The sequence below is a fragment of the Anolis sagrei genome, chromosome X (assembly GCF_037176765.1).
Source record: "Anolis sagrei isolate rAnoSag1 chromosome X, rAnoSag1.mat, whole genome shotgun sequence".
Classification (NCBI taxonomy): domain Eukaryota; kingdom Metazoa; phylum Chordata; class Lepidosauria; order Squamata; family Dactyloidae; genus Anolis; species Anolis sagrei.
In genome coordinates, this window is record NC_090034.1 from 17,676,478 (window position 1) to 17,700,220 (window position 23,743).

General features: G+C 40.8%; 1 protein-coding gene across 9 annotated transcripts in view; it reads left to right on the top strand.

The window, feature by feature from the left end:
• Positions 1-23,743, top strand: part of RBFOX1 (RNA binding fox-1 homolog 1) — a 1,606,230-nt gene that overhangs the window by 676,136 nt on the left and 906,351 nt on the right. The gene's annotated exons all lie outside the window — the stretch shown is intronic.

Consider the following 23,743-nt stretch of genomic DNA (forward strand, 5'->3'; position numbering starts at 1 on the left):
GTCTTTGGGATGTAAATAGATCGCACAACATTGTCCTCCTATACTAATTCCAAACCCATTTACAACTCACCTGTAACTAATGTTTTTCAAACAAACAAAAAGGGGAACAAATGTTTTCAGGCAACAGAAAACACTTCAAGTCAGTGTTCAAAGTATTGCTGGCGGTGCAGTAAAAGCACTTCAGACATTACTTTGGGGCTTTGAGGTGTGATTTTGGGCAAACCTTTGAACCGTGCTATTCATATAACTCCTGGCCATCAGAACAAGAGAAGCTGTCACTGCAAAGCCAAAATTGTCTTCTTTTGCTCCATTTGCTTATTTTAAAATAAATATATAAATAGTTGAAACTGTGGGATTTTGCTGCTCCTTTCAGGGACTTACAGGAATTTATCCTCTTCATTAGATATTTCCACACTGTTTGCAAACTTTCTTCTGTTCTTTTGCAAATGTGAAATCAATGCATTGGAACGGGACTGGTTTGACCGTGAGAAATACCCTTCTCCCTTGCAGAGTACACAAACCAAGGAAAGGCTTCTAATTGCAAAATGCATCTTTCTTTTTTATTAGTTAAAATAATCCATTCTACCATACAATCAGGTGCTGTAAAGCAGAAGTTTCTGTGGGCTTCTTAATGAGAAGTAGCCAGTGCCAGATTTACCATTGTGCTTAGGTGTGCTTAAGCTTTTGGTTCTCACCCTGTGGGTCCCCAGATGTATTGACCTCCAACTCCCAGAAATCCTAACAGCTGGTAAATTGGCTGGGATTTCTGGGAGTTGTAGGCCAAAACACCTGGGGACCCACAGGTTGAGAACCACTGCCGTAAGCACAGGGCTCCATTGCCCAGGGAGGCCCATCTTCCTGCCCCTTAAATTATTTTTATAATGGAATTTGCTTATGTGATGCAATTCTAAATGTGAAGTCATTCTGTTTCAGAGTGATTCCAGACATAATGATAGAGTTGATAGTGTATGGAAGTGTTACTTACTTAGGCGATCCCTCGTAGCTCGAGGAGGATGGTCTTCCAAATGTGGTGTCTTGGCAGTGGGTCCGTAGGTGGCTGCAGAGCCCTATTCTTGATCTGCATGTTCTCCCCAATGAGGACATTGGTTTCCAGACAGAAGGTGGTCCTGGTCAGGGTTGGCTTGACATGCTTTCCTCTTGGCTTTCCCTTTCACCCTCCATTTGTGCCTCTTTGAAATCTGCAGCACTGCTGGTTACAGCTGACCTCCAGTTAGAGCACTCAAGGGCCAGTTGTCAGTGTCTGTGCCACAGTTTTTAAGGTTGTCTTTATGCCCCTCTTTAAATCTCTTTTCCTGTCCACCAAAATTAAGTTTCCAATTCTTGAGTTGGGAGTAGAGTAACTGCTTTGGGAGAGGATGATCGGGCATTCAGACAGCGTTGTCAGTCCAGCGGAGTTGATGGTGGAGGAGCATCACTTCAATGCTGGTGGTCGTTGCTTCTTCCAGCACACTGCCTTCCCAGGAGATTTGTAGGATTTTTCAGAGGCAGCGCTGATGGAATCATTCAAGGAATTGACTGTGGTGCCTGTAGTCAATCCATGTTTTGCAGGCATGTAGCAGGGTTGGGAGGACAATAGCTTTATAAACAAGCACCTTGGTCTCCCTATGGATGTCCTGGTCCTCAAACACTCTCTGCTTCATTTGGAAAAATGCTGCACTTGCAGAGCTCAGGCGGTGTTGTATTTCAGTGTCATTGTTGACTTTTGGGAAGAGGTGGCTGTCAAGATAGCGGAAATGGTCAACATTTTCTAATGTTACACCATTATGCTTTATTTCTGGCATTGCAGAGGGATTGGCTGGTAACTGCTGGAAGAGCACTTTGGTTTTATCAATGTTCAATGAGAAGTCGAGCTTCTCGTATGCTTCTGCAAGTGTTTAGAGTGGCTTGTAGGTCTTCTGAATGTGCACAGATGACATTGTCATCAGCATAATGGGGTTCTATAACAGATGTTATGGAAGTGTGCCACAAAGCAGGCAGTGTAGGCCTACTGGCTCTACCTCTTTCAGGGCCCAAGGAAGAGGCTGCATAAGTTAACTAGCACAGGGCCTCTTTTGTCCTAAGTCCAGCACTGGAAGTAGCCCTTTATCTTGCAGAATACTAACATCAACTTACTCCCTAACTTTAGTGGTAGAGATAATTCATGTTCATGATGTAGAAATATTCTGCTAGAGTTGTACAGTATTTCTGCATTGTTTCTCTCTTGAGGAAGAACTTGAGTCCACTTCCACTCACAAAATGGTCTATAAATGGAAGAGCTTTGTGGAAAATTGCTTAGAATGCAAAGAATCTGTCTCATAGGCTGCTTGGTCCCCAAACGTGGATCTTTCAAATGTTTCTATCAATTCCCTATGGCTGCACATTGAAGAAAAAGGTTTTGAGTGAAGAACAATTATCTCTATCGCCGTGGCATGGAAAGTCACTTTTAAGAAATAATTGATCATACAGCTCATAGCAAAGGACACTCTTCACAAAGTGACTTTAATGTCTGCACTGAACTCAAAATAATGCCCCCCAATTATTTTAGTGCCTTCTCACTGTAAAAAAAACCTAAAAAACTAAATTGTGCTTGTTACATGGAAAAGAAGAAAGTTGCAAGCTGTTGCTTTTGGGGACGGAGAGAGGGATACGGCTGCAGCTCTCTTGCTCTGAAAAACAATATGAAATAGATAATGTTGTTGCTTAATTGATACAGTTTCCATCTCAGCAGTACTTTTTAATCAACTTTTTTTGTGATTGGCCCATTCACGGTAGTGTAGTAGAGTCTCACTTATCCAACATAAATAGGCCGGCAGAATGTTGGATAAGTGAAAATGTTGGATAATAAGAAGGGATTAAGGAAATGCCTATTAAATGTCAAATTATGTTATGATTTTACAAATTAAGCACCAAAACTTCATGTTTTACAACAAATCAACATAAAAAGCAGTTCAATACACAGTAAGGTTATGTAGTAATTACTATATTTACAAATTTAGCACCAAAACATTGCAATGTATTGAAACAGCTGTGGATCCGGGCAGTAGGCATACTGCATTGGATAATACAGAACATTGGATGAGTGAAGGTTGGATAAGTGAGACTCTACTGTATGAACCCTGTACCCATGGGGCCAGTCTTCATGGTTTCACCTACCCCCGTTCAACAAAATACGTTTTCTCTAGGAATTTTCTAGGTATGCCATGCAGTTTTGCGACATGCTTTTGCTACAGAGTTGCCCAGGAGGACCTAATAAATCTGTTCGTTTCAAAAGGGTTCACCAATATCCATGGTTTTCACAATGAGTCCAGAAACCTCTCCTCTGATTATATGGGATTCATGCTGCATTATTCCACTTCAGTTGCTGCATCCTGTGGATTCCTAGAATTTGTAGTTTGCTGATGTACTAGGGCTCTCTAGATCAGTGGTTCTCAACCTGTGAGTCCCCAAGTGTTTTGGTCTACAACTCCCAGAAATCCCAGCCAGTTTATCAGCTGTTAAGATTTATGGGAGTTGAAGGCCAAAACACCTGGGGACTCACACATTGAGAGCCACTGGTCTAGATTCTAAATGTCCCTTCCCAAATTGCTTATCCCAGGATTGTTAAGATGGAGCTATGATAGTTAAAGTAGAATATTGGGGCTTTATTTCTGTACTATTGATCTTGGGAGAATCCTGGAGTCTCGGGAAATGCTAGGGTTCTCCAGAACATGGTCTGAAAAACCGTTGAGACATCGGCATCTCATTTATTAGAAGAGGAGTGCTCTGTTAAACTCTCCTCTGTGCCACATGAAAAATGCATATTGCATTTTTGAGGGGGAGGGGGGTTATTTTGGTTATGCTATGCAGTTGTGGTTATTTGTCTTGAGAACACCTTACACATCTGTTTTTTCTTTCCTCGCCAAATCTGTCTAGCCCATCTTCGTCTTTGTTCCCTGCCACCAGCTGTCCCATCTGTCATGGAGCAGCAATGTGGCAGTTAGCAGCATTTGACACAGTTGACAGAGAGAAGGAAAAATGGCAGGCGAGGAATTCTGCCATCAAGCAAAGCAAAGGTGGTGGAGAGGTTTCCAACTTATGGGACACAATAGTCCCTGAGCTCATTAGTAGGCCTTTGTGAGGAAGCCAACAATTTACCTATGATTAATATATTTCAATAACTACACATACTTCCGAGGAATCATCAAGCATCTTGAAATGGACCCTATGTATTTGAATTAAGCAAAAGAAAGAGACAACACTAACTGTCTTGGATATCTGAGGACAACTGACTGATGCCAGATCTCTCTGTGCCTCATTTGGGTCAAAATTTTCTTCTTGTGATTGTAATATGAAGAACATTGTGAATATCAATCATTTTTAGGGCTCAGGAGGTCTTACTGTTTAACTGAGTAGAGACTCAAGTCCAGCATGTTGCTTAGTAACACAAGATGTAGATGAGCGGGTGACTAAATCTACCATATGGCTGGGCATTTTGCCCTATTCACCTGTGACATGACCTACACATGTAATGCCTTACCGATTTATAGTATGCTTTATCAAATTTTACTACTCAGAACTGCAGGATACTGACAGGTAGTCTATTGGGGTGGGAAATAAAATGATGTTTTCATGGGTCCCATGTGAACATTTAATAATTTAAATGAGTTGGTATTTTAGAACTTCATGTGCTAAAGTTAACTTTGGAACCAAAGTGGTAATCTTCTATAATTTGAAAAAAAAGATGTCTGCAAATAAATCCACAAGTTTCTAAGCCTCCATTGTGACTTATGAAATTGGAGTTGTGTGTGTTGAAAGGGAGCAAATGTGAGTTATGTATTGTTGAAGGTTTTCGCACCTGGAATCATTAGGGTATTGTTTGGTTTCTGGGTTGTATGGATGTGTCCTAGCAGCATTTTCTCCTGTCTGCATCTGTGGCTGGCATCTTCAGAGGATCTGGTTAGAGCAAAGCAAGTTAAGTATATACCTGTGAAATGTCCTGGGTGGGAGAAAAGAACCATTGTCTGTTAAATAGTTTAAAAGGTGAAATTAGCAAGCTAGTTTTGTGTGTGTTGAGTGGGATCCGCCTATTAGCATGTGAGTAACCATGAGGAGCCCCCGGTGGCGCAGTGGGTAAAGCCCCTGTGCCGGTAGGACTGAAGACCGACAGGTCGCAGGTTTGAATCTGGGTAGAGTTCGGATGAGCACTCTCTATCAGCTCCAGCTCCTCAGGCAGGGACATGAGAGAAGCCTTCCACAAGGATGATAAAACATCAAAACATCTGGGCAACGTCCTTGCAGATGGCAAATTCTCTCACACCAGAAGCCACTTGCAGTTTCTCAAGTCGCTCCTGACATGACAAAAACAAAACAAAACATGAGGCTAGCATAGTCAAATAGTGAGGGCATCTGCAGAGAAGTAGGCTTTATTCTCTTTGAATTGTTTCCTGCCTAGAGACATCTTTTGTTTGGTGGTGAACATTAGCCCTTGATTGCTTATGCTTGGAGTCCTCCTGTGCCTGGGTGGTGTTCATTAGTCACTGTCTTGATTCTGTGAGCTATGTTTTCCTTGGAACACCCCACTGTATTGGGGACTTCCTATTGCCATATACTTGAAAATAGGTCTATTGATGTGGTCTGTGAAATAGATGGATGATTGCATTTCAGCAAAGGCTTGCAGAACAAGGCACACTTTCAAGAATTGTCTACATTTGTTGGAGCATGTCTGACTTCCAAGACAAGTGTATTTCATAAAAGGCTGAAAGCTCGAGATTGGGCCCAGGTTAACCATTGCCATGAACAGTTTCAAACCAGGGATTGGAGTCAAACACACTCTATTGACCAGGCATGTAGCCGGGGTGGTCCGTGAGAAGGCCTTACTGGTACATTATTTAAACTGTTATGTTTATTCATATCATGATCTGATCATCATGCTCAATATATCCCATATGCATGGGAGTATTGGGATAATGATACAAAAGGTTTGCTAGGGTAGATCCTCAGCCCCCCCGAATCAAACTCAGCCCCCCCCCCCCGAATCAAAATCCTGGCTACGGGCCTGCTTTTGACTTTACTATACAACGTTACATTACCAAGGGTGGTTGTCTTCTAATCAAATCAAATCATTTATTTTGGTCATAAACCAGCACAGGAAATAAAAGTCACAGTTTCATACAAACTTGGGACGTTTAGTACATTTAAAATATAAATATAAATACTGATTTAATAATTTAAAAGCCAGCACCCATAACACGTTTCTCTCTTGCCAAATGTCTCCGCTTTGAGCCCTTCCCCTCCTCTCTCCTTGTAGCTGACATTACCGTGTTTTTTACATTCTACGTTTTGGGGTCCTTTTTCTTGCAGTTCTTCCAAAGCGCGCCAACCCTTGCCTCTTTTTATGGGATCGCTGTGTGCTCTCTTACAGCTGTCTAATGCACTAATAAAGAAGATGTTTGTGGCCATGACCTACCTGAACCATTATACGCTAATCATATTGAGCAATTGCAAGCAGATTGATTAAATGCCACGGATCTCCCTCGAGGACCAGCGAGACCACAATCCTCGGCTCGCCACCCCTTAACAGATGGCATGATAACGTTTTTTAGCAGCACACTGAAGGGAGCAGGTGGCTAAGAGCCATTAGGGGAAGGCTGTTTCTGAGACCAGCGGACTACAGCTCAACCCAGATGCTATATATATATATATATATATATATATAGAGAGAGAGAGAGAGAGAGAGAGAGAGAGAGAAAACTTTGGAGACATTTTTTAAAAGTCTGAGCACTAGAATAAAGGGGCCTGTCTCCTTCCACTCTTCCATTTGCTGCTTTCCCCTTCCTTAACTTTCCTGGTTAAAAGCTGTTTCTCTGCTTCGCCCAGGCCACAGAGGATCAAAGCTTTGCTGAGCACATCAGAAGAACAAGAAGTCAGTCTGGTAGAAATATTTGATTTTCACCGCATTGCAAGGGTCACCTCACATGGCTAAATGACCTGGTAGAAAATGAAATTATATATATACACACATACACGTATATATTTTGGCTTTGAAGGATTGCTTTGACATTCTCCTCAAATCATGCTCTGATCAGGAACAAATGGCTGGGAGCTATCGATTTCCAATTCTTACGGTCTCCCTCGTCCTGCACAAGCTGTTTCCCCTACAGGCAATTAAATATGTTTTGCTCTCTGTTTTATGGGTCAGACCACAGGGAGATGTGTGCCTATGTGGAAGAGGGAGATAGAAGTCTGTTTCTGCTTCCTCCTTCCCCATATACATTTAATCTTGCTGTTTTCTTACATCCTTATGGGACGGCTCCATCAAGCAACCTTACTACCTACCTTTTACGTTTTCTTGTTTCTTGGAAGCATCAATCTGAGTAGGGAAGGGTTGCCTTCTGCCCTAATATTTAGTAAGTTTAAATAGGGCATTCATCCCGCCCATCAGTCTTGTATTCTGTAATAGCAAGAGATATTTGAAAGTAATGAAGTGACACCTACAAGTGGCTGAAATAAGTAATTTTCTTTAATTGATACATCGATAAGTGAAATGATTGATGGATGGGGAGGGGGAGTTCTGATAAGAATCCTGATTGTGTAAGGCAGGCTGTGGAAACAGGAGAAGACTATGGCACTCTTGCCTAGATTGACAATTTGGTTGAAGGTGTGTGAAAGTAGAAGAGGACTAAGGTACAATTCTTTGGATTTGTTAGGTGATAAAAAGGTGAAAAAATGGGAAAGGGCTGTCTAGGATATACTATGCTAATTTTCCTAAGATATAAAGTGTGGGAGTAGGAGCCCTGGTGGTGCAGTGGGTTAAACCACTGAGCTGGTCAGCAGTTTGAATACGGGGAGCAGGGTGTGCTCCCATTGTTAGCCCCAGCATCTGCCAACCTATTTATTTATTTATTTGCCATACTTGTACCCCGCCCTTCTCAACCCCGACAGGGGGACTCAAGGCAGTTCGGAAACATGCAAATGTGAGTAGATCAATAGGTACCACTCTGGCAGGAAGGTAACAGCACTCCATGCAGTCATGCCAGTCACATGACTTAGGAGATGTCTACAGACAATGTCGGCTCTTCGGCTTAGAAATGGAGATGAGCACCAAGCCCCAGAGTTGGACACAACTAGACTTTATGTCAGGGGAAACCTTTACCTTTTACTAGGAAAACATAGAGCCATAGATTCCTTGAACAAAATGTGAAATATCTCAGATAAGTTTAGTTATGAACAGAACCTAAAGAAGGTGAAAACTCCTTCCTTGGAGGCTTTTAAACATCAGCTGGTTAGCCATCTGTTGGGGGTGCTTTGACTGTGTTTTTCCTGAATGACAGGGAGTTGGACTAGATGGTCCTTGTGGTCTCTTCCAATTCTATTATTCCGTGATTCTAATATATGCTTGGAAAAAAAATGAAGTTGAGAAAGGGAAAAATGGATTGGTTCACACTGTACTTCTGTCTTATACATTTTAGTTTTCCCCTGTGTTCCCAATTAAAAGCCACTGGCCCAGTAAAACTTCTTTTATTGGTTGACAAACTCAAGGCCCTTCTACACTGACCAATTCTATCTGATTGAAATTGTTTACACAGAATCCAGTCTCGCTGTCTGGGTGATTAGATTGATATGTCTGGCACAGGTTGGAGGCCAAGACGATGATTGCATTAAGTGCAGAAGATGGTCTCAAGCAGGTGCCAGAATCTGCAGTATCCATGGCTTGACAGACTTCAGAGAATGTGGTTTTTACCCCATTTTAAGGATGAGATGTGCACCAGCATCAAGGAAGCATAAGAGATGGGGGAGTGGGAGGATTATAGTAATGGAGGTAATCAATTACCTGTCCTAGGGCAGTGGTTCTCAACCTATGGATCCCCAGATGTTTTGGCCTTCAACTCCCAGAAATCCATACAACTGGTTATTTATTTATCGTGTCATCAGCAACCAGACATTTGTATTACATTTTTAACAAAAACAAAGAGACAGACAAAACACAGAATTTGCAAGCTTGGTAGTTGATTAAATATCCTTTGACCAGTAGCTGGCCACTTGGAGTGCCTCTGGTGTTGCCGCAAGGAGGTCCTCCATTGTGTATGTAGCAGGGCTCAGGTTGCATTGCAGCAAGTGGTCTGTAGTTTGCTCTTCTCCACACTCGCATGTTGTGGATTCCACTTTGTAGCCCCATTTCTTAAGATTGGCTCTGCATCTCGTGGTGCCAGAGCGCAGTCTGTTCAGCGCCTACCAGTTTATAACTGGAAAACTGGCTGGGATTTTTGGGAATTGTAGGCCAAAACACCTGGGGACTCCCAGGTTGAGGACCACTGACCTAGGGGATCAATTGACCTCTTGATGCCCAATGATACCCTTGGGGTGTTTTGGGGCAGGTCTTCCTTCCAAATTTTACAATACTCTTCAACACAGACAGGTGTAATCTAGATTTTGCAAAGCCAGTTTTGTTGTGTGATGTAGTTTATATTTGGGGCTCACTGAAATGAATAATGAGCTAGGTTGTTGTGAGTTTTCCGGGTTGTATGGCCATATTCCAGAAGAATTATATCCTGACTTCTATGGCAGGCATCCTGAGAGGTTGTGAGGTCTGGTGGAAAGCAGACAAGTGAGATTTATATACCTGTGGAATGTCCAGGGTGGGAGAAAGAATTCTTGTCTGCCGGACCACTTTAACAACCACCATGTCAGACTATATAGAGAAGCCATTGAAATCCACAAGCATGTGGACAATTCAACGGAAAGGAGGAAACCATGACAATGAACAATACCTGGCTACCAGTATTTAAAAAACTCCAAAATCTGGTCAGTAAATAAAGAGCAAGACTCAGAAATCTGGGGAATTCCAGACATGAAACAATCAGGGCCATCTCCCAACAAAATTCCCCCAGGCAAGAAGCAGCCAGACTTTGAAGCTTCAAGGCCATTCAATGTTAATCAAGTTGGCCAATTGCAACTTTCACACTTGCCGCCAAGAGTTCTTTCTCCCACCCTGGACATTATTCCACGGATATATAAACCTCACTTGCTTAGTTTCTAATAGACTTCACAACCTCTGAGGATTCTTGCCATGGATGTGGAAGAAGCGTCAGGAGAGAATGCTTCTGGAACATGGCCAGACAGCCTGGAAATCTCACAGAAATCCAGTAATTCCAGCCATGAAAGCCTTTGGCAACACATTGAATAAAGAGCTTATTTCAGACTTTTACCCAACTTTGCTTGATACACTTTATTCTACAACCCAGTCTGTAGATCAGGACATACATTTATTGGTGATAATATTTGTTTAGTTAGGAAAGAGCCAGCATGGGGTTGGGGCTTAAGCACTGGAATGCAACTCTGGAGATCAGGGTTCAAGTGCAGCCTCCAGTGGCACAATGGGTTAAATCCTTGTGCTGGCAGGACTGAAGACCTACAAGTCACAGGTTCGAATGTGGCGAGAGCACAGATGAGCTCCCTCTGTCAGTTCCAGCTCCCCATGCGGCGACATGAGAGAAGCCTCCTACAAGGATGGTAAAACTTCAAAACACCCGGTTGTCCCTGGGTAACATTTTTGCAGACAGCCAATTCTCTCACACCGGAAGTGACTTGCAGTTTCTCAAGTTGCTCCTGACACACACAAAAAAAGGTGTGATTTCCCCACTCAGCCCTGGAACCCTAATATGGGCTTGGGAGGGCCACATCCTCTTGGCTGGTGCTTCCTTTGCCTCAGGGTCTCTACAGGTTGGAAACAACTTGAAGGCACATAACAACGAAGAGCCAACAACTGGTTTGGAAACCATACTTTACAAGTCATGAATAGAAAAAAAGAGTTATGGCTCTTTCCAAATACCCTAAAGAAAAAGCTTTTCTTTCTTTCTTTTTGCAGAGAGGGGGAGAAAATTCTTTAAAGTGTGTGTGTTTAAACATCTCCTGTGGAACAGAATAAAAATCAAGAGAAAGCAGTATCCTGAGGCACAGATAAAGCACTGAAAATTTCCACCTCAAATATGAATTCAGTAGGGAAGCAAAGAGCCAGAACACAATGCTTAAACCAGTATTGTTTCTTCCATGGAGAAGAAAATTCCTTAAAACAAGGAGCAGGTTTCTTCAAGTCATCAGCTATGACTAAATTATATGGTAGATTTTCAAGGTCATTATATGGTCATATAGGAACAAGCTGTTCTTGGGCTTCAGGAAGGGGCTATTTGAAAACTAGGTTCTTTGTTCAGCATATTTTGGCTTTGTTGACTGAAGTTTGCTACATATCTTTAGATTCCTGTTTTGCTTTTTAGAAGCTTCTGTGGCAGGAATATCATTTATGAAAAATAGATAAGTATAAAACTAGGGAAGCCCATTATAAATTTTGATGCTATAAATATTCATTAACTTGGTTAATGATTTCTCTTTTAATATTATGAACTCAAATGAACAATTTCAGCTTCTGAAAATAAAAATGCATGGTATCTTATGGATGCACTTCCAACATGTTGGAGCATGTAAAAATCAGCTGGTAAGTGTGTTCACTAAAAAATGTAAAGCACTGAGCTGATTGGTTGGGCTATGCCCAAGATGCTAGCTGAGCCTGGGAGTCTTGGCAACAGTTACATGTTTAGGTTTTTCTATGCAGGGAGCTTGCCAAGACAGTATAGTATATTTTTCTGCTTCTGGGCTTCTGGAAGAAGATCCATCGCATGGACACGTAAGGACTATTTCAATCTGTCTCAAAGGACATTGTGTGAGTCAACACAACTGTTCACATGTCTGTATATATGTTGCTCTGCATAACAGGGTATACACTTTATTCTTTACTGATCATCTGTGTGGCATATCTTTTCTCTGTATTGGTAAAAATGTGAACTATGTGTAATTTCCATTCCGCCACACATAATGTATAGTACTACTACATTGCAAAGTTAATGATATATCCACCATAGTGGCATGTGTCTCTATGGGTTTTTTTAAATGCAGGTGGTGTAGGTATGTGTTTTAATGTAAATGTATTGAATTACAAAATTTTGGCTGTAGTTTCTTAAAACTGTAATTCATCCTGCAGCCGGAGAACTCACTGACCCCCACCAGTGATGCATCTAGAGCAAACTTGCTCAACATAACAAACTTCATGTATTGATGGAGTTTCAGGGGATTAACCTGGCATGATGTGAGTTGTAGTTCACCCAAAACGTTATACATTTTGTAAAATAAGGAATAACTTTTTCTGATAACCTGGGCAACTCCAGGTACCCAAGCTACTAGTAATGTAATAAAGCAAAGTTCCATCGAGGAAGCCAGAGCTACCCTGAATTTGCAAGACCTGAGATGGACAATTGCTGACCATTGTCCTTGCTTAAGTCAAAGGTTGAGTTCATAGCAAATAATGACCAAATTACTACAGCTATTGCATGAGCAATGGTTCCTTATGGGAAGGTGCATAACCACTCATTGTGTTATTTTTGTCATTATTATTGCTGCTCCTGCTGCTGTTTTTGCCATCGTCATTCATTCAGCCAATGGTTTTAAAATCTGGCAGACACCTTCTAGAAAAAAACATGACTAATAAAGCTCTCTGAGAAATAAGCATGAATAGCGTTGTCTGGGTGTATCCTGCTTTTCAAAAAGGAGGGAAGGATTTCCAAAGTCCACTTATTATAAGCATATCAACTTACTTCTCTTTCTCAGCATGCCAAAGCCGAAATCTTCCCAAGACAGCTGGGCTGCTTAGCTAGCCAGCCATCCTCGTAAACTTTTCAGAGAAGCAGTTTTAAGGAATGGCTCTTTCTCAGAAGCCGGAAATCCTCCCTACATAGAATTGCTCATTAGAACTTGTCCATCATTTCTGCTCCTGGTTAAATGGCAGGTAGGGAGGGGAAGATTTTCTGGCTGTCCTGTCAGATTTGCAACCCATGACTACCATAAAAATGGTTTAGCAAACTTCGCTAAGCTTCATTTCTTTCTTTGGAATTATATTGCTGGAATTGGGTGACCAATGCAGTCCCAGACCAATGGAGATGATATACCATATTAGATTGGCTTGAAGTAATTCAGACTGATTTAGGCTGCATCTCCACTGTAGAATTAATGCAGTTTGACATCACTTTTACTACTTTGGTCCAATGTTGTGGAAGCATGCAGCTGTAGTTTTTCAAGATCTTTAGCCTTCTCTGCTAACGAGTGCTGCTGTCTCATCAAACTGCAACTCTCAAGATCCCAGAGCATTCAAGTGGTGTCAAATTGCATACATTCTATAGTGTAGATGTGTTGTTGAGCCATGGCACATCCCCTCCCCAAAAGTTTCCAGACACTAAAGAAACTCCAAGCAAAATATATGATTTTTTCATTATTTTTAAATAATTTTCCATGGCTTGAAACTTGCAAAATGTTAAAGCTGCCAGAGAGCTCTAGGATGAACCTAGCAGCAGCTGTACCCTAACACTCTTTCAAATGTAACCCTTTAATACATGTATCAATTTGATGTGGCTGGTCTAGTGAAGTGGATGGCAGAACCCTTCTGCACTTGCTGCTGCAGAGAAACCATGTCATATGTTTCCTGTCATCTCATAGGTTATGGTAGCAGAACATGGGCTCATTGATCAATAGGCCAGTTGGTTGATGTATGGATCTGGGATCCATTTGAATCAACTAACTTTATTTGTTATCTGTAACCAATCACATTATAGCCTACTTCTTTTTCAACTTTTTATATGTAGGATGTTTCCCCAAGTAGAGCAGTGTCTTCCTTGGACATGCAATGTACTTCTATGACCACACTTTGTGCCATTTTACATTTCCAGTGCCTGTCTCATGAGCCTCATTAAAGGGATTCTATTATGATCCAATGGTCAACCACACAACATTGCCACAATGCTATTCTGAAACGGCTAATTCTGCTGTTGCTATTCTAGTGCTCTATTTAATCATTGCATTAAGCAAAGCAGGGCTAAATATACCTCCTGGATAGTCCCATTTATCACTTCTGCAAGCTTGGAATGTGTGTACAGCTCACAAAATCTTTTGCTAAGATTTGCTCATTTATAGCCACTCTCTGTGGACTGCATTATGTTTTTGCTAAGAATACATCACAATAAACAAAAAAAAAATCAAACCAATTCTGTCATATGGAAGCAATGTTAAAACACACTATTTTTATTCATTGCTAGTGCTGTGAGATGGTTTCAGGCAAATCACAAATTCTACTGCAGATTGGACCAGTTCAGACCAATTGAGACTAGAAGAGTTATGGAAGATAGAAATGGACAAATTATCATTTCAAGTCTGCATGATTTCCATGTGTTCAATCAAGTCTGATCCATCCAATTTCTGTACCAGTTTGCAATGTAAAATAAACTCTTCACATAAAGAATTCACCTGACATTTTACTGGCACAGAAAAACAAATTTTTAACAGTACGTCAAATGACATTCACATTTTATTGTGTCATTTTTGAGCCAAACTTGCATCACAAAATTTGTGACCCAAAAGATATCTTCATGTTGTTCCAGGAACTACAAATCCTTAAAAAATAACTATGCTTGAAAATACTGTTCAAACAAAATGCTCCTCAATTTGAGATGGCAGGTAGACTGTTCCCTTCCTTCTACCCATCAGTTACTGATTATCTCTAATGAAGACTTCTTATAGCCTATAAAAATCTTTTCAGTGTTTTTGATGGCTATTAACCTATTGCAAATGACTTTGTTAGTGGCTTATAGTTCTCATTATTACTGATCAATAGGCATACTAAAAATGATTTGAGGCTCTTTGGCCTGTTTGGACTTTGACCAGTAATCCTTTTCTGTTTTCCTGTATTAGAAAATTTCATCAGATTTCTCCATGGATATTGCCAAACCATAAAACCATAATTTTTAATGCCAGGTTCCTAATGATTTCAGCAAAAGATTTCTTCCCTCACTTCATTAATGATTCTTTTTTTTTTTGTTCCTTGAATTTTATGTTCTTTGTCTTTCTGACTGTCAGATTATATACATGACACTCCAATAATGTGTATTAAGGATTTGTGTTTATAATTTGTGTTTCACTTACCAAATAGGAATAGAAATAGTATTTCAAAATTATGCCCCCCCCCCCCAAAAAAATATCCATATTTCAGAGAGTCAGAAAACTGTGAAATGGGGAAACCTGGACAAATATCATCGTCATCGTCATCATCATCATCATCATCATCATCATCATTTATATCCCACCACCATCTCCCCAAAGGGACTTGGGGCAGCCTACAAGGCACTCCAGGGTGCAACTATAACATACAAAAGTATTTAAAAAATCACATAAAATTATAATAATCCCTGTCAACACATGTAGCATAAAATCAAATTAATACAATTTTAAAACAACAGTAGATAAAACTAACTGCTGTCAATTCATAAGGTGCCAAATGTCAGCTTCATATGGGTCCATTCAGCCTATTCAAGGTCAAAGGCCTGTCTGAACATCCATGTTTTCAGGTTGGAATTGAAGGATTGAAGAGTGGGGGCTAATCAAATCTCTTTTGGGAGGGTATTCCAGAGCTGGGGGGCCACCACAGAGAAGGCCTTCTCTCTCATCCCCACCAACCACACTTGAGACAATGGTGGGACTGGGTTGATCTCAGAGCCTGTGCCAATTTGTAGAAAGAGATGCAGTCTCTAAGAAAGGTTGGGCCCAAAGTGTATAGGGCTTTATAGGTAATAACCTACACCCTTAATTGAGCGTGAAAACTTGTCAGAAGCCAGTGGAGCTGCTTCAGCAGGAGCGTAGCTATTTCTAGTTAGTAGTTTGGCAGCTGACCTTTGCACTAGCTGCAGTTACTGAACAATATTCAAAGGCAGTCCCCTGTAGAGTGCATTAAAGTAGTCCATTCTGGATGTAACTAAGGCATGGACCACCATGGCCAAGTCAAGCGTTTCAAGGTACGGTCACAGCTTGTCCACAAATTTTAACTATGCGAAGGCCCTCCTGGCTACCGCCAACACCTGAGGCTCAAGCGTCAGCGCTGAGTCCAGGAGGACCCCCAGACTGCGGACCTGTGTCCTCAGGGGGAGTGTAACAGGTGATCTGGTGATCTGGAAATAATGAGAAAGTGTTGGATTCTAATATATGTAATTTCTTTATGCTTGTGTTGATATAAAGATTGTCTGGCTGGCCTACTCTGGAGCATGCAACATAGAATTGTCCTTTTTTAGGGGTCCCTTTCAAATCTATGATACTATATCTGTGTGTGAGTCATACATATCTCTGTATATCTATGGCTGGATGGCTCTTTATCAGGAGGGCTTTGATTACATTCTCTTGCTCTGGAGAAGGGGGTTGGACTGGATGGTCTTAAGAATTTTCTGTTGGTCATGAGGGTTCTGTGTGGGAGGTTTGTCCCAATTCTGTCGTTAGTGGGGTTCAGAACACTCTTTGATTGTAGGTGAACTATAAATCCCAGTAACTACAACTCCCAAATGTCAAGGTCTATTTCCCCCAAACTCCATCTGTGTTTATATTTGGGCATATTGAGTATTCATGCCAAGTTTGGTCCAGATCCATTATTGTTTGAGTCCACATTGCTCTCTAGATGTAGGTAAACTACAATTCCAGAATTCAAGGTCAATGCCCACCAAACCCTTTCAGTATTGTCTGGTGGTCATGGGAGTCCTGTGTGCCACGTTTGGTTCAATTCCATTGTTGGTGGAGTTCAGAATGCTCTTTGATTATAGGTGAACTATAAATCCCAGCAGTTACAACTCCCAAATGACAAAATCATATTTTTTGAGTGATGGTCACTCCTTGTGTAGTGAGATGCTTTGTTGCCAAATTTGTGGTGATTTTGTTCATTGGTTCTTTTGTTTTTAAGGTACTCATACACAGAGCATTTATATATATATAAATAAACTTCAGCTCTCCAGATGTTTTGGACTTCAATTCTCACAATTCCTAACAGCCAGTAGGCTGTTAGGAATTGTGGGAGTTGAAGTCCAAAACACCTGGAGGGCTGAAGTTTGCCCATGCCTGCTCTATAGTCTGTAGAATATTACCTCCATTTCTGTGGCAGATACAATACTAGATTTGCTATGAAAATGTGAAATTGCAGGTGATAGTGAACTTTATTTCAGTTAACAACTTTTGGTGCATGAACATCATAGAATCATGTTAGAGAATCTGGAAAATGTCTAGAGAGAATGCATCGCTAGGATTTCATAGCATGACTCTGCGGTCAGTGTCTGGAAGAAGCATGCCATAGACCTACAGTGAAGGACCTAGAAAATGTCTAGAAAGGAGAAAATGTTCATTTTATGGCCACAGTTTGATGGCACAGCAGGACGGACAAGAGTATATAGGAAAGCAGTTTTAATGCCCGAACATTGTCCATCTGTTCAAAATAGTCTATTGCCTGACTTTTCAGAAAAAAGTATACTCTCACATTATTTTTCAAAAAATAATGTGGAGGGCACAGGGCTTCTATTATGAAATGTCTCTCCGGGGCTTAGCCTCTGTATCAGCTTTCAGTGAAAGAGCCTAAACCTGAAGCATAATGAGAAGAGAGGAGATAAAAGTTCCACTGAGTTGATACAGACTGTATTTCTTCCTCACCACTATTTATCAGCAGAGAGTTTATTCCTGGAAGGGATGAGGTCAAAGGCTCCAAGATCAGTGTAATTCAGTGCATGTCGTGTTTCAGTACATGGTGGTTGTGTTTTGGTTGCACCGTCCGCAGAGTTTCTTGGATGAAAAGGTCTGAGGACCTTCAGAATTAATGTAGCTGTTTCCAATATATGGGTGTTTCCTTGATTGGCCAACCTAATGAATCATTGATAGTACTGGCTCGCATTTTGGTTGATTGTTATGACAGATAACCAGCACACAGGTTCTGCTGTGTTTTAGGAATTTTATAATTTTCATATTTTTATAATTTTATCAGGGGGATTTTTATGTGCTGTTGATTATACTTATATCATTGTATTTATACTTACGTTGGCGTGCCCGAGCCCTTTGAGAAAGGGCATTACTCGGGAGCTATCTGATATCTTCTGTTCAGATTAAAACCCTTAGCAGACAGGGGAACTTTAGCTGATTTGAGTCCCTCTACGGAGGTAGAAAAGATCAGGATATAAAAGTTTTAAATAAATAAATAATAAATAGATTTCTAAATGAGTTTACTGCAAACAAGATGAATAAAGGGTTAACTCCACCTGGGATTATCATAGGATAACTTAAAACAATACACTGCAAAGGGAGATCTTGCTGGTTGCAGTCATCTTTCTGGGGTCTTCGAAAGTCTCTCTTGCCTCTGGTGCTAAGCAATAGTTATAAACTGTCTTAATTTTCTTTCCTGTGAAGCTTAGGCTGGCCAAAAGCTTTTGTTGTCATTTGGACTGGTGGTATAAAAAATACTGCCGAATGCAGGGTGCTAAGAATGTCTGTTTTTGGATTACTTCAACCTAGGATTTCCAGACAATGTCCCAAGCCTCTAGTGACTATAGAGAAAGGAGGAGTGTCGCAAGAGAGCTCTATACAGGGAAGTGGAATGACCAACTAAGACTGGGCTCTGGGGGGGGGGGGGTGTTATGCTCCACTTAAAAACTAATACAAAGGAAGATATCTACACTACTGGGAAAACCTATAAACAGGGGGAACTAAAGCAGAGAAGAGGAAAAGGGCAGAGCCAAGACTTCACATATGTATTGTTGTCTACATATGGCACTTGGAGTGCTTCTGTGAGCACTCCAAGTAAATCCCTTTGGGGAGATGGTGGTGGAGTACAAATAAAATTGTTGTTGTTATTGTTATTATTATTATTATTATTATTATTATTATTATTATTATTATTATCTAAGGATAGTATGTTTCCTTTGAATGCTTGGAAGAGATAATGGACTGGATGGAGGAAAACAAAATGAAACTGAATCTAGGTAAAACTGAAGTGCTTACTATTAAAGGTCCTAACTTAGGGTTGGAGGTGTGTCAACTTGTTTTGGACAGGAGTGCTCCTGAATCCATCTCTCCAAATGTCAGCCAGATAGAAATAATAAACATGTTTTTGTTGCTTTGTTGTTTTTGTTTTTGTTGTTGTTGTTGTTGTTGTTGTTGTTGTTGTTAGATGTGACAATTTGGAGTGCTTTTGCTGTGCATTGGAGGACCTAAAGATGATAGTGTAAGCACTTACAATCTCAGCAGTGTACTAACCTTTGTATTAAGTTTGGAAACTCCAATTAGTTCGAAACATGGCAGACAGATTGGATACAGGAACATCTAGTAGTGAGCATATTAGGCACATATTTATTTATTTCCAACATTTCTACCCCGTCCTTCTCTCTCACACACACACCCCGGGGGGGGGGGGGGGTGTGACTCAGGGCGGCTTACACTCAGCAACAATTTGATGCTGTAACATACAAACAAATACAACAAATATAACAATTTAAAACAATAAAAAATTAAATTAAAAAAGTTAAAAGCATTATTGCCAAACCATATAGCAATTTCCAGTCCAATTCAACAAAGTGCTGTTAATGCCTGCTGTCCAAAAGCCTGGTCCCAGAACCATGATTTCAGTTTCTTTCTGAAAGAAAGGAGGGATGAAGTCGGCCACCAGCAGGAGGGATGAAGCTGAACACCAACTAATTGGCAACCAGTGAAGTGACATACTAGAGTCGCTTCACTGGTTGCCAATTAGTTGGTGTAGATTATAACCATTAAAATCCTACATGGTTTGAGTTCAAGTCACCTGTAGGATTGCCTTCTCCCATATAATCTGCCCCTTAGGACACTTGGGTCATTTATTTCAACCAGCCAGAATCTGATTGGCAACCATCACCCTTTTCATCGGCTGCCCCAAGAAGATTGTGCAATGACCTGACAGAAGAGATTGCACAGCCAAATGAGTGGTCTGAAATTAAAACACAACTAAAGACCCATTTCTTGAGGCAGGCCTACCCAGTCAATTTTAAACTATGGATTTTAAATTGAAAATGTATTGGTTCGAATTGGTTTAATGTGGGGTTTAAATGGTTTTAATGTTTTATCTATTGCATTTTGTGTTGTAACCTGCCTGCATCCCTCACCATTAGTTCTGCTGGCTAGGGCAGGTGACAGTGAAAGCTCAACAACCTTTGAAAGTCCAAACTTGGCCCTCTCCTGCCATTGAGTGAAATGGAATGGCAGAAATAACTGACAAGGAGTAAAGAGAACAAATGGTAGCAATGATAGAAATATCACAAGTACGATTTCATGTTTCTATATTGTGCAAATTCAGTTACACCACTAATTTCTCCACTTGTTATCCTTGGGAGGCAGGGTGCTTTCAAATACTTGTCTATTTTCTGACAAGGCCGGGTAAAACAAATGTCTGTATTATGTATCCTATCTGATGCAGTTTCCAATCATTGTTTCCACTGTTTGCTCCCTTGCCCTTCAGCAAACAGATATTCTATACATTTCTTCCATATTTTCCAAAAATCATTTAATTTCCACATTCCTTTTTTAGTCTTAATACCACATGTCAATTTATCATTTATCACTATATTCCATACTTTTCTGTACCAATCTGCTAACTGAAAATCATGCTTTTCTTTCTGATTTTTAGCTATTATCAGCCTTGATTCTGTTAGTAAATTGGAGATTAACTCCTTTATTTCTTGTGGTATTTCAATATTAACATATTAGTGTATCTAGATTTCAGGAATCTTTGACAAGATTCCTCATGACCTTCTGGCAAATAAACTATTTAAATGTGGACAAGGCAAAACTACTGTTAGGTGGATCTGTAATTGGTTAAGTGAACGAACCCAAAGGGTGCTCACCAATGCTTCCTCTTTATCCTGGAAAGAAGTGATGAGTGGCATGCCACAGGGTTCTGTCCTGGACCTGGTTCTGTTCAACCTCTTTATTAATAACTTAGATGAAAGGTTAGAAGGCATGATCATCAAGTTTGCAGATGATACCAAACTGGGAAGAATAGCTAAAACTCCAGAAGACAGGAGCAGAATTCAAAACAATCTTAACAGATTAGAGAGATGATTGGCCACAACTAACAAAATGAAGTTCAACAGGGACAAATGCAAGATACTCCACTTAGGAAGCAAAAATGAAATGCAACAATACAGAATGGGGGACGATGCCTGGCTCGACAGCAGTAAGTGTGTAAAAGATCTTGGAATCCTCATGGACAACAAGGTAAACATGAGCCAAAAATGTCATGTGTCAGCTAAAAACACCAATGGGATTTTGGTTTGCATAAATAGGAGTCTAGTTTCTAGATCCAGGGAAGTCATGCTACTCCTCCATTCTGCCTTGGTCAGACCACATCTGGAATACTGTGCCCAATTCTAGAAACCGCAATTGAAGGGAGATATCAACAAGCTGGGATATGTCCAGAGGATGGTGACTCAAATGATCAAGGGTTTGGAGAACAAGCTCTATGAGGAGCAGCTTAAAGAGCTGGGCATGTTTAGCCTGCAGAAGAGAAGGCTGAAAGGAGACATGATGACCATATATAAATATGTGAGGGGAAGTCATAGGAAGGAGGGAGCAAACATGTTTTCTACTGCCCTGGAGACTAGGTTGCGGAACAATGGCTTCAAACTACGGGAAAGGAGATTCCGCCTGAACATGAGGAAGAACTTCTTAATTGTGATTGCTATTCAGCAGTGGAACTTCAGCAGTGGAGCCCCCGGTGGTGCAGTGGGTTAAAGCCCTGTGCTGGCAGAACTGAAGACCGACAGGTCGCAGGTTCGAATCCGGGGAGAGGCGGATGAGCTCCCTCTATCAGCTCCAGCTCCTCATGCGGGGACATGAGAGAAGCCTCCCACAAGGATGATAAAACATCAAATCATCCGGCCGTCCCCGGGCAACGTCCTTGCAGACGGCCAATTCTCTCACAAAAGGAGCGGCTTGCAGTTTCTCAAGTCACTCCTGACACGACAAAAAAAAAAAAGTGGAACTCTCTGCCCCAGGCTCTGGTGGAGGCTCCTTCTTTGGAAGCTTTCAAACAGAGGTTGCTGCTTTGAATGTGATTTTCCTGCTTCTTGGCAGGGGTTTGGACTGGATGGCCCACAAAGTCTTTTCCAATTCATTGATTCTATGATTCTATGATTTCTTGTGGGAATCTCTCAAAGAAGCTGTAGGTCAAGCCATTCTGACCATAAAGTCATACTGGAAGATCTAGGAATTCCTAGAGAACTGTTATCTTCATGGTTTTTCACTTTCATGAGGATCGCAAAAGAAATACACAACTAAAGTACCCCTGAAAGATGCCCATCCAACATATGTTTTCAGTCGTTCTAAAGCAGAAGAGTCCTGCACCATCATCCAAGCCAGTCTGAAATAGTTCTAACAGGAAAAAATGTCATCCAGATTATTAAAATAGAATCCTGGTTCTTGAAAATTGAATCCATTGGTTTGAATTACTCTGAAATGGATAGATAGTATTATTATTTTGCATCCCCTGTGGCCCCTGCTAGCCCCAGATGGAAATAAATTATTGAGTTTCATCTCTGAAACCTGTGTAAGAAAATGTTCATCCAGCTTCAAGTATTCACACATTTGTGAATCCTGCAAGGCATTACCAAAAAGCCAATGCATCTATTTTAGATAGATAACATTCACACTCTTGGAGAAAGAGCACCACTATGCTTTAGATGATGAGGAAAGACTGTGTGAATTAGGTAAACTGTGCAAATACTTTAGCGCATTAGGAAAATGTGTAGAAAAGAAGTGCGAATTTCATTACAAGAGGAAAATGCCATGTCTCTCAACTTAATACAAAACAAGGATGGGTTGAAAATACAGGTGCGATTCAGAGAAACTCAGTGAGATCTAAACTGAGAAAATTTCACCTTCCTGCTAAACAGCCACGAAAGCAGCCAAATCTACAGGTTGGAAACCAGCCCAAATCCACACTAACATCTTCTCGGCAAGACTTTTTAAAACCTGTAATTATTCAAGAATGTTGTGAACTTCTAAGAATCAAAAGTTTCAAAACAGGACTCAGAGTTAGCAAGGTTTCTGTTTGGGGGGTCCAAGGGGAATTGCTATTTTAACTTTTCAATTCGAAAGCCTGAGCTCAGCTGAATAAATCTGAAAGGACAATTACAACAGATCTGGAGACAATAATGAACTTCAAGGAAAAGGAAAGTAGATCAGAATTTAAGAAAAAATGACCTTATCCTCCAGGACAAATGTGTGTGTGTGGGGGGGGGGGGAGGGGGGATGTCATTCCAAGGATACATGTAAGTGCTAGAATCAAAAAAGTTCTTACCAGTTGGAAAAATTTCCTCTTTGTTCGAGTTTCATGGCTATCACAAATGGTTTCATATTACTATGTTGCTCATTGTAGTAAATTTAATACATAGGTGGAGCTCAATCATACCAGGATCGTTATGGTTTGCCAAAACAGTGAATACTCACAGGCTTGTAAATACTGCATAGATGAAGTATTTATTTATTTATCGTATCAGGAGCAAACCAATGTATTTGAGAAAACACAAAGTTTAAAATCTTGGCATTCTGTTAAATGTCATTTGACCAGTTTCTGGCCACTTGGAGGGCTTCTGTTGTTGCTATGAGAAGGTCCACCACTGTGCATGTGGCAGGGCTCAGGCTGCATTGTAATAGGCGGTCTGTGGTTTGCTCTTCTCCACATTTGCACATAGAATCATAGAATCAAAGAGTTGGAAGAGACCTCATGGGCCATCCAGCCCTACCCCCTGCAAAGAAGCAGGAATATTGCATTCAAATCACCCCTGACAAATGGCCATCCACTTTTCGAGTCCTAGATAGTTGAGTCTGTGGATACTACAAACCAGCCATC